The sequence below is a fragment of the Thamnophis elegans genome, chromosome 2, assembly GCF_009769535.1.
Source record: "Thamnophis elegans isolate rThaEle1 chromosome 2, rThaEle1.pri, whole genome shotgun sequence".
NCBI lineage: Eukaryota > Metazoa > Chordata > Lepidosauria > Squamata > Colubridae > Thamnophis > Thamnophis elegans.
The window spans coordinates 136,784,587-136,800,017 of record NC_045542.1 but is presented as its reverse complement, the minus strand read 5'-3'; positions in this window follow the sequence as shown (position 1 = coordinate 136,800,017).

Below are 15,431 nucleotides of genomic sequence, written 5' to 3'. Positions count from 1 at the left end.
TTGCCTATGGAGATTCTCAGTTATCCAGGTCATGGTTGTCCCAAAGGTGCTTTTTGAAAGGTAACTGGACTTTCTTTGAAGGTACTTTCCTTCTCGCACAAGAAGCTTTTTTCTTCAGCTCCGCAGTTGAAGCTTCTTGGATGAGAAGCAACACTGAAGAAGCTTCTTGGACAAGAAATGAAATGTCTTCAAGGAAAAACCAATAAAGTCCAGTTGCCTTTTGAAAAAAACACCATTGGGACTTGGGCAGAATCTTTGGGATAGGGTTTGTAAAGAACTTTTTGAGTCATAACCAGCACATGGAATCATGCCTAAAACTTACCAGTAATTGGTAAGATTGCTTTAACATGCAACTCACGTTATTCCCTTAGCAAACTTTAATCAATAGTTTGGATCAATTGAACTTCCAAACCATTTTAGGGATTGCCCTGGGTGGAGAATATTGTCCAATTAGGTTGTGATCAAAAAATGTATCACCTAGCCAAATAACGTCATAAAGGACAGATATATTAATATTATGGGAATGGATGTATGGAATGGAATCCTAGGGCTGAGCCAAGGAATCTTGAGGCTATATATAACTCCCAAGCACAGATGATATCTCTAATCCTATGGCCTATTTTATTTCGACTGTCCAAAAGTAAGTTTGTCGTTTCTGGATTAAGCTTCACTACATTAAGAGTACTGGACACTGATTTAGGATTTTAATATGTTCCTTGCAAGATGGAGGACTAAAGTTATAGAAACTAGTATATTACAGTGTATAACTATAACAGTGTGTGTGTGTGTGTGTGTGTGTGTGTGTGTGTGTGTGTGTGTGTATGTGTGTGGGTGGGTGGGTGGATGTGTATGTGTATATATATATGTTGTATTTGTGCTGATAAATAAATAAAGGGAGACTAGTATAGATCTATTTCAAGCTATTTAGCTCTCATCAGCTAGCCATACCCTTACTGGGAATTGAACATATATCGAATATATATATATATATATATATATATATATATATATATATATATATATATATATATATATATATATGTATATATATATATATATATATATAAAGTCACAACCCCTGGTATGCCCAAATATGGGAGGAAGTTCACTGCTTCCATTCTCTGTCCATCGGTTCGTCACAAGAGACCATCCAGACAGAAACCCAATATTTTTACTGTTGCCTTTGTTACATTTGTGCACATATACAACACACACACACACACACATATATATATAGAGATAGATAGACATATACATAGATAGACATATAGATATATAGATATATAGATATATAGATATATAGATATATAGATATATAGATATATAGATATATAGATATATAGATATATAGATATATATAGATATATATAATTCCCACAACACTGTCAAATCATTTACTAAGACTATTACTATTATTCTTCTCATCCTTCCTATTACATCTCTTCCCACTTATAAGCATGTTGTTTGTATCTTTACAATTTATATTGTTTTATTTGCTTCCTAGTATGATTTGATTGCTTATTAGTAACCTATGACTATCACTAAGTGTTATATCTTATGATTCTTGATGAATGTATTCTATTTTATTTTTCTTTATGTATACTGAGTGCATATGCACCAAAGAAACATTCCTTGTGTGTCTGTCCAATCACACTTGGCCAATAAAGAATTCTATTCTAGAGGCAATCCCTGCTTAGTGGCTGTTCAAACCTACAATGGACCTTCTCAGAGCTATTTACAACCTTTAAAAAAAAATTCCAGGCAATCATATGATTACATTTTGTGTGCTTGGCAACCAACTCACATTCATGGCCATTTGCAGCATCCCAAGAGCGCAAAGACTATGATTTTTTTGGCATTTTTCATTGGTTTCCAGGGTTTGCTTCTGGTTTACTGCAAAAAACACCCATTGGTGAAAAACTAATTTGCTTAATGAGAGTGGCATTTCCTTTAACAGCTACCACAAAAAAGGTTGTAAAATCACACATAGTCTCATGGTGACCTGTTTAATGACCACCCCAACTTAATCATCATAATGCTGGGCTCAATAACAGTCATAAATTGAGGACTTCTAGTGATGGCATTGAATATCTAAAATACAGAGTATTTCCTAGCAGAATTAAAAATTCAAGGAGGATACATGAAAACTGTTATCGAGCCTTGGCACATCTCTTGAAAGCTACTCCAAGAAGGAGCAGTCCCACCATAACTCAGAGCTACAAAGACTTGCCCAATTATGATATCATGGCCATTTTAAATAAAAAATGTCTGAGAAATCCAGCAAAATTGAAAGCAACATAACACTCCGTACTAGTTTGCAAATTAGATCATTCACCATGGTAACCAAAGCAATCTCTTTGTCATAAGCACACCCTAAATTATGCTATGTGTAATCTACCATATGCTCATATAGGAACATTTAAGACTGCCTAGAAAATATCCAGTATGAATTTCAGGGATTTCAATCCCTGGAATATATAGCAGGTGAGATTCATGCGGGCATCTGTAAAAATTCAGAAAGGCCAAGAATACATCTCTCTTTCTCTCTCTTTCTCTTTCTCTCTCTCTCTCTCTCTCCCTCCCTCCCTCTCCCTCCCACTCCCTCTGCCTCCCTCCATCCCTGTCCCTCTCTCCCCTTCTCTTTCACACAAGCACACAAACTGTGTGTGCATGTTTAGAAGTGCTTGGTATAAATGGCTAAGAATTATTGATGGCAGTACAGGTAATCCTTGACTTATGACCACAATTGATCCAGGCATGAAATCCTCTTATCTTAACTACCGGTTCGGTAGCGGAAGCGTGCACATCTGAGGTCAGTGATGACGTATGGATGGGTGGGCGGAGTCTTGCGACGTTGCCACTACCGGTTTGCCCAAATTGGTGCAAACTGGCAGAATACCATCTCTGAATTCATCCCCGAATTTCTGTTGCTAAGGGAAACATCAGTTAGGTGACTTTTGCCTCATTTTACAACCTTTATTGCCACAGTCATTAAGTGACATCACTACAGTTGTTAGGTTAGCAACACAGTTGTAAAGTGAATCTGACTTTGCTTGTAAAAAGGTCACAAAAGGAGATCATCTCCCCCTGGGATACTTCAACGGTAAATAAATATGAGTCAGTTGCAGGCATCCAAATTTTGATCACGTGATCATGGGGATGCTACAATGGTTATAAATGTAAAAAATGTCATAAGTTGCATTTTTAAGTGCCATTGTAACTCTGAATGGTCACTAAAAGTACTGTTGTAAGTTCAGGACTGCCTATATCTTTTTGCATCCTTAATTGTACCATTAGCTAAAATTTCAATTGCATCTTTCCTAACATTATGATATAATGTCATCTTTCTACTTGCTAAAAGCATGGAGACCTTATCAAAACAACTGTCCTTCAAAAGTTAAAAATCTTTTCCCCCAGCACTTGAGAAAAGCCTATGGCTTTATTAGCACTAAAACCTGTATATGTGTCTGTTTTTTCTGTATCAGAGGTGGGTTCCTACCAGTTCGCACCTATTCGGTAGAACCGGTTCGTCAAATCTACCGAACCGGTTAGAAGAGATTCCACCAGTGGACCTGGAAAGCAGGCCACACCTACAGAAGAGGTTCCAAAATTTTATGAAACCCACCACTGGTCCTTGGATATGATTATTCTACACTATCATGCTCATATTTATAAAACTCAGTGCCCCTGTGAAAGGTAAGGATGACTACTGCGTTTGTGGTGCAATCAGAACATTGCGTGTGTTGAAGTTGTTTTAACGCAAACCAAAGATGCCTTTTAAAAAACAAGTTTACATCATATTCTTATGCATGCCAGTGCTGTGTGTGAGGTAATTTAAGGTGGTTCTGACAAGTGTCATCGGCATCTTCATATCTGGTCACATGGGCGGCAAGCCACTCCCACAAAGGAGGCCGCACCCACAGAGTAGGTTCGAACAATTTTTGAAACCCACCACTGTTCTGTATGTAACCTTAAGAAATGAAATGTTAAAAGAGGGTCCTGACAGAACTAAAAACAAAATTAGGCCAAGAACATCCAATGTTTGTATAAATAGATTTGTACTTAATAAAGTTTAATCATACTAGCTAATTGTCACCTCCGCATATGAAACTGCCATCATGATAACTGCATAACAAAAAAGTCACACTTTATTATTTAAATTGGTACAGAAGGTACTCAAATTAAATAGCAAACGTATGCACTTGGCCTTGTCAGTTATGAGCTATGAATATTCATTTAAATAACGAGGCTGTTCATCATTGTGTATGTAAGTAGGGATTTCATCTTTTTCCATATTTGCTTCTTAGCTTAACGCAGGAAAATTCAGCCATTCAATATCACGCACTCTTCATAATGCATGGCGCTGTGCATATATTTTACTGTTTAAATTGAATAAAAAGATCATGCCCAAGTTTTGAATAATGAAGTTATACTTTATCAAACTTTACTCAGAAGGAAATTATAAAAGTGGATCACAGTAATATGTTAGCATTTTAGCTGCACTATTCCTACAATCTTGTATTAAATATTGCATTAGAGTAAATTTGAGGTAAGATGGGTGGCCTATAAATTTAATAAACAAACAAAACTTTTCCATGTTCTATAGATTCACTTTTATAATGTTCATATTTATCTAATTTGTGTAGAAAAAATACTATTAATTTGACAAAGAAGTTGGAAGTCAGACTCCAGTTATGCCTGCCGCACACATGCTTGTCTTATATACTGCTTATATTGCTTTATATTGATACAGCTTATGATACATTTGTTCAATATTTCATTTATTTGAATAGACAAAAAAAAAAAAAACCCTTCCTGCTCTAAACTAATGTTTCTCAACCTCAGTAACTTTAAGATATGTGGGCCCAGAATTCCCCAGCTAGCATGGGGAGTTGAAATCCACTCATGAGGAATATTGATAAAATTGTGAAACAGTGCTAAAATGGCTGGACATACTTGTAGTACAGGTGTATTGGACTCAAATCTCACAATACTCAGACAGTTAGGGCAATCAAGCTAGCTGTTGTGGCTGGGGATGGTGGGAGTTGTAATTCAATGTGTTTAGAGTTTACCAGAAGTTTTTAAGCTTTTTAATATTAAATCTAAGATTTAATAATTTTGTTTCTTTTGTCTGTACCTATTCCTACTCTGTTGGATAATCTAATGCATAATCTAAACACACACACACACACACACACACACACACACACACACACACAGAGTCATACAGGAATACATGCATATACATATCCGTTATAGTATACATATGCGGATATATAGAGAGCCATTATGTTGCTCATACCAAAGAAAAAGAAGAAAAAATACCTTAAAATTACTAGAGAGAGCTAATTAGTGCAAAGGAAGATTTCATTTCCTTTTTTTTGGGTCCTAAAACCAAAACCAAATCATAGATCTACATAACAAGAACTAACCATAGTTGAACAAGAGTTTCAAAATCAAGTCTTTATTCTTTTCTAAGCTACTGTGTGAAATGTTTGTTGACATCAAAATTATATTTTAAACAAAGTGATTTTAACCTGGACTACAGCTTCCACTGCTTCAAATTATAGAATTAGAAGGGGTCATTTAGGGTCAAACCCTAAATGTGGATTCCCTATGTGGAATCCAAGTTAAAGCATTTGTAATAGTTAGTCAACTTGCCTCATTGAAGTCATCCATTGAGTAGAAATGTTCTACATCTCCTGAGCAGCTAACTCCACTGTTGAATGGTTTTAATGTTCTGTGTTTTTTCCCCTCTAACTTTCCACTGAAGTTTGTCCTTCTATAACTTATATCCTTATTTTGTATTCTGGAATCTTAGGTCTTAACCTCCTTCTGTGAGACATCCTTTCAAAGACTGGAAGAGTACTATCGATTTGACCCCCTCAGTCTTCTCAAGGCTATACGTATACAGCTCTTTCTCTTTTCATATTTTTAGTCCCTTAATAATTTTGTTTCTTTTGTCTGCACCTATTCCTGCTTTACTTTTACTTTTTAAAACTTTTTAAAAAAATTTAACCTTTAAAACTTTAAAAACATTATCCCAAGGACAGCGCAAAGTTCTCAAAGTGGAAACTAGTTAATGCAGACTCAAGTAGACCTAGTACTTCCCCGGAATTCGAAACTGTACAATCTAATTCTTTTATTGATGCAGCCTAAAATTATGCTTTCCCTGTTTGCCACTCATCATCTGAGACATATTCAATTTGCAGTCAAATACTAGTCTGAGTACTTGTGAAAGAGCACTATTATTAATTCAAATTTTTGAGATCTATATCTATGTATTAATTGTTGCCTAAGTGGAAAAAAAACCCTCACATTTCTTCTTGTTAAATTTGATTTTGTTACTTTTGGCTAGTGGTAGGATACAAATAATTTAACAACCGGTTTTCTGCCCTAATGACCACCTGGGTAGGCGGGGATCAAGGGGGTGGGCATGGCCAATTCAATGTCACTCACGTTGATGGGCGCTTCGCCTTAGCTGTTACAATGTAATAAGGGTTAACCGGAGAGGCAGTTTCTGTAAGGGCAATAAAAATTAGGTTAGAAACAACACCAGAATGTTTCCTTCCTGACTTCCTTACATGCCCTGTAAAGTATGTGTGTGGGGGGGGTGGGGGGTGGGGTGAGATTTCTTCCAACATCCGGTTCTCTGAACTGCTTAAAAAGTTAACAACTGGTTCTCCCAAATAGGTGTGAATTGGCTGAAAGCCACCACTGCTTTCAACCCATTTCCCTAAACTGTAAACAGCAATGTGTGCAGCAGGGATGGGGATAAATGATAAATGGAACATCATAAAATGCAAGCTCCATCACTTTAGGACAGGGATGGTGAACCTTTTTTGCCTCGTGTGCCAAAAGCGAGGGGAGTGCAGGGAGGTCATGCACGGGTGTGTCACACCCATAATGCTTTGTGTACAACCCCAGTGTGCACATGCGTGCACAACCAGTTCCCCCTTCCATTTTTGGACTGCTTTTTTCACCCTCCCCAGGCTCCAGAAGCCTCCAGAGCACGAAAAAACGGACTTCCAGTTTGCTTGTAGGGCCGGTTTTAGCCCTCCACAGCCTCCAAGGCCTCCAGGAGGCTTCCCTGAAGGCTCCGGGGGGCAAATAACGACCTATGGTCAAACCAGATTCCGGGTTGCTCATAGGGCCGGTTTTAGCCCTGGCTCCAGAGGGCTAAAACCAGCCCTAAGAGCAACCCAGAAGTTACTTCAGGGAAGCTCCTGAAGCCTCTGGAGGGTGAAAAATGGCATCAAAAGAAGCCAAAGTCAGCTGACAGGGCAAGCCTCGCATGCCCTGACAAATGGCTCTGTGTGCCACCTGTGGCATGCGTGCCATAGGTTCGCCAACACGGCTTTAGGATAATGTGATATGGTCTGTAAGTATGAGAGCCAATTGAGTCTAGTGATTGGGGACCAGGAGACTATGAGTTCTAGTGCCACCATAGTTTGAAAAACTGGTTGGGTAACCTTGAGCCAGTCACTTGCTCTTAGTCCAACTCAGCTCATAGGGTTGTTGTTGTGGGCAAAATAAGAGCAGGAAGGAATATTAGGTATATTTGCCACCTTGAGTTTGCAAAAGCACCTTGAGGTGCTTTTTCAAAAGGCAATTGAACTTTCTTTGTTTTTCCCTTCCAGGCATTTTGCTTCTCATCCAAAAACTTCTTCAGTTCTTGGATGAAAAGTGAAACATCTTCAAAGAAAAAAAAACCCAAAGTTCTTTTGAGAAAGCACCATTGGGACAACAATGACCTGCATGATCGAGAATCTCTATAGGTAGTGAGATAAAAATCAAATAAATAAATAAAAGGGGCAGCTTATATTGCAATGGCCCTGTGGCCTACCCCTATGAAGACCAATTTGAACTACATTTTCTGCCTTCCTGAACATTCCCAATTTGTGACTTCTTCAAATTGAATAAGTATCCCCTTTACTTCTTCATCTAAGTCATTAAATATATGTTGATACAGAACTGAACTTGGGGGCAACCTATTGTACCAGCTATCTCATACCAGCTTAACACGATTCTATTAAAGAACACTTTTGATATTGATTTGGAATGAATCCTTTTAATTTTCATTTGATTTTATTCTGTAAATCAACTCCTAATCTCTCCTGGGAAGGAAAGTTTCTTTCAACAGGAAAGCACAATATAGCATCACTCTTCTAAAATTAATTATTGTTTGCCAGTAATGATATTGTGTTAAAAAAAATAAAAAATCTGTTTATATATGTTAAAAATAAGTATTATCCCCAAAGGCAGCCGAATAAATCAGTTATTGAAAATATCATTTGCATATCACACCCTCAAAATATATCTAGAAGCTGGATCTTGACAGTAAAAAAAAAGTCCTCAGGTTAGGCAAGCTCTAAAGGGACGTTAGAAGATTGAAATATTAATTATATTACTTTAATTAGAACCCTACATTGTATGCTGTTCCCATCCAAAATATCTTATGGCAATTTCTGGAGACCCCCCCACTCCTTTCTCTCTCTCACACACACACAACAGAATGAATAGCATTTTCTTTATAGAGGAGACATCTTAAAGTCACATCTTTTCACCGTGCTTCCTTCCAGGACAAGAACCTTGGTGTCAGTGAGGCTGAGGCCATTGAAATCAATCTAGACATGGGGACATAAAGCTGAAAAAAGATCAGTATGCAGTTGATGGGAGGTGAATGTAGTGACCATAATTAGCACTCTTTCCTACCATAGAATTCTAAAACAAATAGTTGCACTCAGTGATAGGATTCAAATAATTTTAACAATTGGTTCTCTGCCCTAATGACCAGCTGGTTAGGCGGGGCTCAGTGGTCATGTGACTGCATAGGCATGGCCAACTCAGTGTCATTCACCTTTAGCTGTTACAATGTAATAAGGGTTAACTGGAGACACAGTTTCTGTAAGCAGGGCAATAAAGATTAGGCTAGAAACAACACCAGTATGTTTCCTTCCTGCCTTCCTTACAGGATTAGCCCTGTAAAGTGGAAGAAAACAAATTGAGATTTCTTCCAACAACTGGTTCTCTGAACTGCTTAGAAAGTTAACATCCGGTTCTCCCGAATAGATGCAAACTGGCTGAATCCCACCACTGGTTGCACTGTGAATTATGATATATTTCTAATAGGAAGCAGACTCTTTGACAATAAGGCTTTCTCCAAGATACAGTTTGCAATAGTTCAGTTTTCTTTTGTGGGATACTTTGTTCCCAAATGAATGGGCTGCCAGTCCAGTTGAAAAGGTACCTCTCAACTCACTCCTTCTGGTATCCTCAAGATGATCAGGAAATTAAATGCAAGGCATATTCCAAATACAGAGAGAATGATTTTGCTTTTGTTTGGTATGTTAACATGAAGATGAATTCTCACAATGATGCTCCTGTAGTGATCCAAAGAAAATAGAAAAGAAATGCGGAAATCACACCTGGCACATGCAGATTTGATAGTTCCATCTAAGCAGATTATATTTATACAGAAATATTACACATGATGTTAGATTTTAATTGAATCAGCATAGCTGGGTTTTTTTTTAGATTTTTTGTTGCATATTTATGTGAAATTTCTTTCTTTTTTCTTGTAATTTACAATGCTTTTCCTTTTAGGATCATCCACTTAGAGTCCCATAAAAGTAAAATGGACAGTTTTAAAAATCTAATGAATAAATCTATTTTGGCCTAGGCTTTTTGAAAATCCAAATCAACTTACTCCTTAAATGGTTTTGGTTTATGATACTTAAAATAGCAACCATTAAGTTGGACTTATGCAGTGCTAGAAAGATGCATCGATGTTGCCAAAGTTCATAGCTAATTGGCTGGAAGAAACATGAACTTGTCCAACTTGAAATGATCAGGGCTGCAGTCCAATGACTATTGCTGCATTTTCCTCAAAGGTTCTTCTCTGGTTCCTAATTCAAGCAAGCACTTCTGTAACTCCATCGATCTGTAAGAATAGTCTGGAAAATATAGCTTGAAAATTGTGGGTTTCAACCTTTCTAATTTCCCAAATAGCATGGGACATATCATTAAAAATACTGAGTGTTTAGTTTAAAATTAAAATTATTTTAAAACTACCTGGTATTTAATACCCTATTGATTTTACACTTTTTTACACAATAATAGCCAAATTATTTAGAAATTAATGAAGGGAAGTATTACTTATATTTAATTAAGAACTGGATATGAGTTAGGAATGGATTAGTGGGAGTAACATAAATGACAAGAAAGTGAAATTACCTTGTGTTGGATGAGGCAAACATTGCTGAAAATCTGAGGCAGCTGCAAGGAAGTTATTTAATACCTAGTGGAAATAAGGTGAGGAATGATGATATAACTTCCCCTATTTAACATCTTCTAGCTATGCAAATATCTAATAAAATGTTGTGCAGTTCCTTAGATATCTCTAAGTGCATAATAACACTGGATTTCACTGTACACTATGAAAAACAGCCTTCTCAGCTTGACTTCCTCCCATAATGGGAAAAGAAACCCTGGATTATATTTTAGTGTTGTAACTATTTCCTTTACCCGCTCCTCCCACCAGCAATTAATATGGGCAATAATGCTACAACGTATTTCAGGTTTGTATAGTTCTTCATCTGAAACAATACTTGTGGACCTGTCGATTCCACATCCTTGCCCTGAGGCCTTTCAGGTAACTGTGGAAAACACTGACCAAAATGAGGTCAGAGGGCTTCCTTAAAGGAATAAAATATAATCTGACCAGCTGCTGAGATAACATTCTCTTTGTTTTTTTTTTAATATTGCAGAACTTCAACCAGAAATGTACTATGAATTATACATAGCCTTAATTTGTCTACATCTTGAGAGGTCTATAATGCTAGAAAAGTGGAAAGGAATGTGCCAGCAGCAAAGTGGATGCCCTCAATTATACCAATGATAGGTGTTCTTCTAAACGAGCTGAAACACCACACTAAAGACAGATACCCAAGATAAGGTTTAGTTATGTTGTCTCTTAAGAGTTGACACTGATTATTCATATAATCATTTCAGTTGTCTTCTTTATAAGAGAGCTTATACTATTTTTATTTAACCATGCTTGCTTCACTGACAATTTTATCAGGTTACATTTTCTCTTCCTCGATCTGTCAAATGTCACTGGCTTTTCTTATGAACCTTGGCTAAATGGAGAATAAGGCATTGTATGTAAATCTCTTCCCATCTCAGTCGGCACTGTGCAAATCATAAATTACTGCCACTGCTACTTGCTTATAAGCCATTATTTCCCAGTCTCAATACTCCTTCATGTTATATGGAGGAAGTAATTATTAACTGTATTGGTGAGGTACTCCTTTCACGAGGTTTTTGTATTTTGTTTTGCTTTTTGAAAGCCGCAACTTTAGAAAAGAGCAAGGATGCCTTTGTTTGTAATGGTGGGAAATCATATGCCTTCCAAATCACAAATACAAGAAATCAGGAGTCTTTGGCTCCTAGGACCCAATGGACACATTCAGAATTTTTTTCCCTACCGGTGGAAACAATATGGCACCGATACTCAACAATGAATCTTTCCTGCAATGTCTTAAAGTCTATGCATCAGACAGCCTTAGAAGCTGTATTTATAACTAACGTCAAAGGAGACCTTAGTCATAAGGTCATAAAGTCATGATATTAAAGATGATTTTTAAACTCCAATTCAAGCAGAAAGCAGCAATAGGTTACTTGCAGGAGTAAAATACTCCTAATGCATTATAGCTGTTTTACACTCCTTATAATTGGCTGCCTACTCATTCCAGTTTAATTAAAATGTTTAGAGTTTACTGTTCTAGACCAGTTTCTCTGAAGTTTATCTTGCATTCAGACCGATATGCTGTCATCTTTCTGAGAATAGAAAATAACTATTGTTTCAGAGAATAGAAAATGATATCACCTGAAGAATACTAGCAACACGAATCAGTGTGGTGTAATGGTTTAAGATATTGGCCCAGCTGGGTGACCTTGGGCCAGTTGCTCTCCCTTAGCTCACGTCACCTCACAGGTTTGTTATGGGAAAAAATAGGAGGAAAGAATATTATGCATGTTTACCTCCTTAAGTTATTTATAAAAAATAGTAAAGCTGGGATTAAAAAGGCCTCATTAAAAAAAAAACATGGTCTCTTATGTAATCATTTCGCAACTCTTTTCCTAAGGGATATCTGAGGTACCTCTCCCCTGATTTATAGAAGACACCCATATACTTAAAATGATGTTTTCAATTAATTGATGACTTGCTTATTTTGTTGATATTATTCTCATGGAAGACTCATGTGGATGAATTTAAGGTATTCACAATTCTGCAGAGAGAGCTCCAAATGAATTCACTGGAGCTGCAGGCATCTAAATTTCACAAGAGGGCATTGCAAAGAAATAGTGCCCTTTTCCTACTGTTAGAAAACTGCTATTTTCAGCTATAGAGGGAGGTTTGTCTCTCACCAGAGGCAAAAGTGCCTAGACTTTTAATCAGGTAACCTTCTGTTTTGAAAATCGGAAAAGCAGCCTTAGAAATATCAAAAGATACCCTGCATCTTTAATATGCCATTGGACATAATAAGCTGCTGCTGAAATCCATGGTGCACTCTCTCAAACATTTTCTTCTCCTTCAAAAGAAGCTTCTGCCCCTCGATCTTATTTCCTGAGTGCTTCAGAATTCCTTTTGAATGCTTGGGGAATTGGGGAGGGCTGGTGGTGGTGGTGAGGAATTATTGTTAGAAATGGTAGAGAGCTACCACTGCTAGTGTTGTTCTTTTTTATTGTACATCTTTCCATCATTCTAAAAACTCTTTGCCTTCCCAATCTGAAAAGGCTCTGTTAAAGAAGGAGTTTTTCCCCCCCTATCAAGTCTCCCCTTCCTCTTTAATTGAAGAGTGGAGAGCCAAAGAGGCTATCTCTCACTTAAATAGTGAGGTGGGTGGTATATAAATTTGATCACTCAATCAATTATTAATACTTTGGCCATCAAATACTTTGGCCACCCAATGAGAAGAAAGGACTCACTGAAGAAGAACCTAATGCTGGGAACGATTGAGGGCAAAAGAAGAAGGGGACGACAGAGAATGAGGTGGCTGGATGGAGTCACCAAAGCAGTCAGTGTGAGCTTAAATGGACTCCAGAAGATGGTAGAGGACAGGAAGGCCTGGAGGAACATTGTTCATGGGATTGCAATGCGTCGGACATGACTTTGCAACTAATAACAACCACCACCAAATTTATTTGCTGCCCATCTTATCATTCAATGTGACACTGAGCAGCTGATCAATAAAACAAACCTGATGAGAGATGATTATTCAGTGAAAGGCAGGGCACTGACCCATTTCATTGGCTATTGTGATTAAAATAATTGAAGAATTCTACAGCTTCATCTATGAAAGTCCCCCCTTTAGGAGGCTTCTTGAGTGCTCAGGGGAAAAAATGAGAAAAAACAGCCCATTTGTCATGAAAACGGCCCCATTTTTTGTCAAAAAAAGGGTATGCATAGTCTTTAGGAAAGTTATAGAGTGCTCCTGGGGGCTGGGGGGGGGGGCAAAAATGAGCAAAAACAGCTTGTTATTTGCTCATTTCTGCCCTCCCCAGCCCCCAGGAGCACTCTGGAAGCCTCCTAAAGGCTATGCACAGCCATTTTTGCAAAGGGGGCAGGGTTTTGGGATGCCAAAAATGCTGTATTCAGTGTATAAGACACACCCAGATTTTCATCCTCTTTTCTGAGGGAAAAAGGTGCATTTTACACTCCAAAAAATATGGTAAACAGTGGAACCAGAGGCAGTATTCAGCATATTCTGACCAGTTCTGGAGAACTGGTAGCGGAAATTTTGAGTAGTTTGGAGAACCAGTAAATACCACCTCTGACTCCCCCCCCCCCCACATCTATTCTTTGCCTCCTGAGTCCCAGCTGATCAGGAAGAAATGGGGATTGTGCAGTAACCTTTCTCTGGAGTTGGGAGGGAATGGAGATTTTATAATATCCTTCCTCTGCCATGCCCACCACACCACAGAACCAATAGTAAAAAAAAAATTGAATCCCACCACTGAGTGGAACAAATTGCCTTTGGAAGTTGTGAGTGTCCATCATTGGACACTTTGTTAGACCTGACAGACATTTATCAGAAATAATATAAGGTCTCCTGTGAGAGCATGGAGTTGGATTAGATCAGTGACCTCCAATCTTGGTGGCTTGGTGGCCCAGTTAGGGAGGGAGCAGATAACTGGGCTGCATGAGTAGCAGCAGTCAGTGTGCATGCATACACAGCCCTAGTGCGAGTGATGGGCTGGTGTGCATGCATGCAGCTTGGCTTGCACTAGCGATGGGCTAATATCCCTGCGTGGAAGTGCCTGCTGGCCCGCCACTCCTGCAAGTTGAGCCAGCCAGTTGCACGGCCCAATTCCAAATCGGCCATAGACCCGGTAGTGGGCCACGGCCCAGGGGGATTGAGGATCCCTGGACTAGATGACTTCCAAAGCCCCTTCCAACTCTGTTTCTGTTACTTCATGTGATCAAATTTTGAGCACTTGGCAACTGGCATGTATTTACAATGGTTAGGAGCATCCCGTGATCACATGACCAACATCTGTGATCTTCCAACAAACAAAGTCAGGAGGGGGAAGCTGAATAGTAGTGATTTGCTTAATGTCTGTGGCAAAAAAGATTGTAAAATCAGGCATGGCTCACTTAACAATCCTCTTGATGAAATTCTGGTTCCAATTGCGGTAAATCAAGGACTACCTATATTGGACTTCATCTCTGCAAGAGACTACATACCCTGTTTTCCTGAAAATAAGACCTCCCTGTATAATAAGCCCAATTGGGCTTTTGAGCGCATGGGCTAAAATAAGACCTCCTCCAAAAATAAGCTGTCCCCAAAAATATTGCAATACAGCAGCAGCCATGAGGTGACCCCACTCGCCTCCTCCTGCACCTCAAAAGTAATAAGACCTCCCTGAAAATAAGGCCAAGCTCTTATTTCAGGGGTGAAAAGAAAATAAGACCCTGTCTTATTTTGGGGAAACTTCGTGGCTGGCCATGCCTGTCCAGAAATCGATCTCTTTTTCTCTCTCTTTCTGACACACATTCTTAAGCCATTTCTGACCCCTCATTCTCTCTGAAAGACACACATAAAGCAACAGTGAGAACTTAACATATCTCAAAAATCAGCCAGAGTCAACCAAGTGAAATGTATAGAAGAAGAAAAAAATGAAAGTGATACAGTGGCAGCCAGAACCTGAGGTGATAAACTGGTTTGCTTTTTCCTGTCCACATGTACAGAAAGTAGACAGTATTTGAGGCGCATCTTGGCAAACTGGATGTGGTTCTTGGATGAATGACAGGATGTTGCTCAACAAGCTTCACAGCCGCGAGCTAACTCTACCCTGCAAGTCCAATATTTGTAAACCACATTAGTAGCTAATGTAATACATACATGTCCAAGCAAGATGAAATA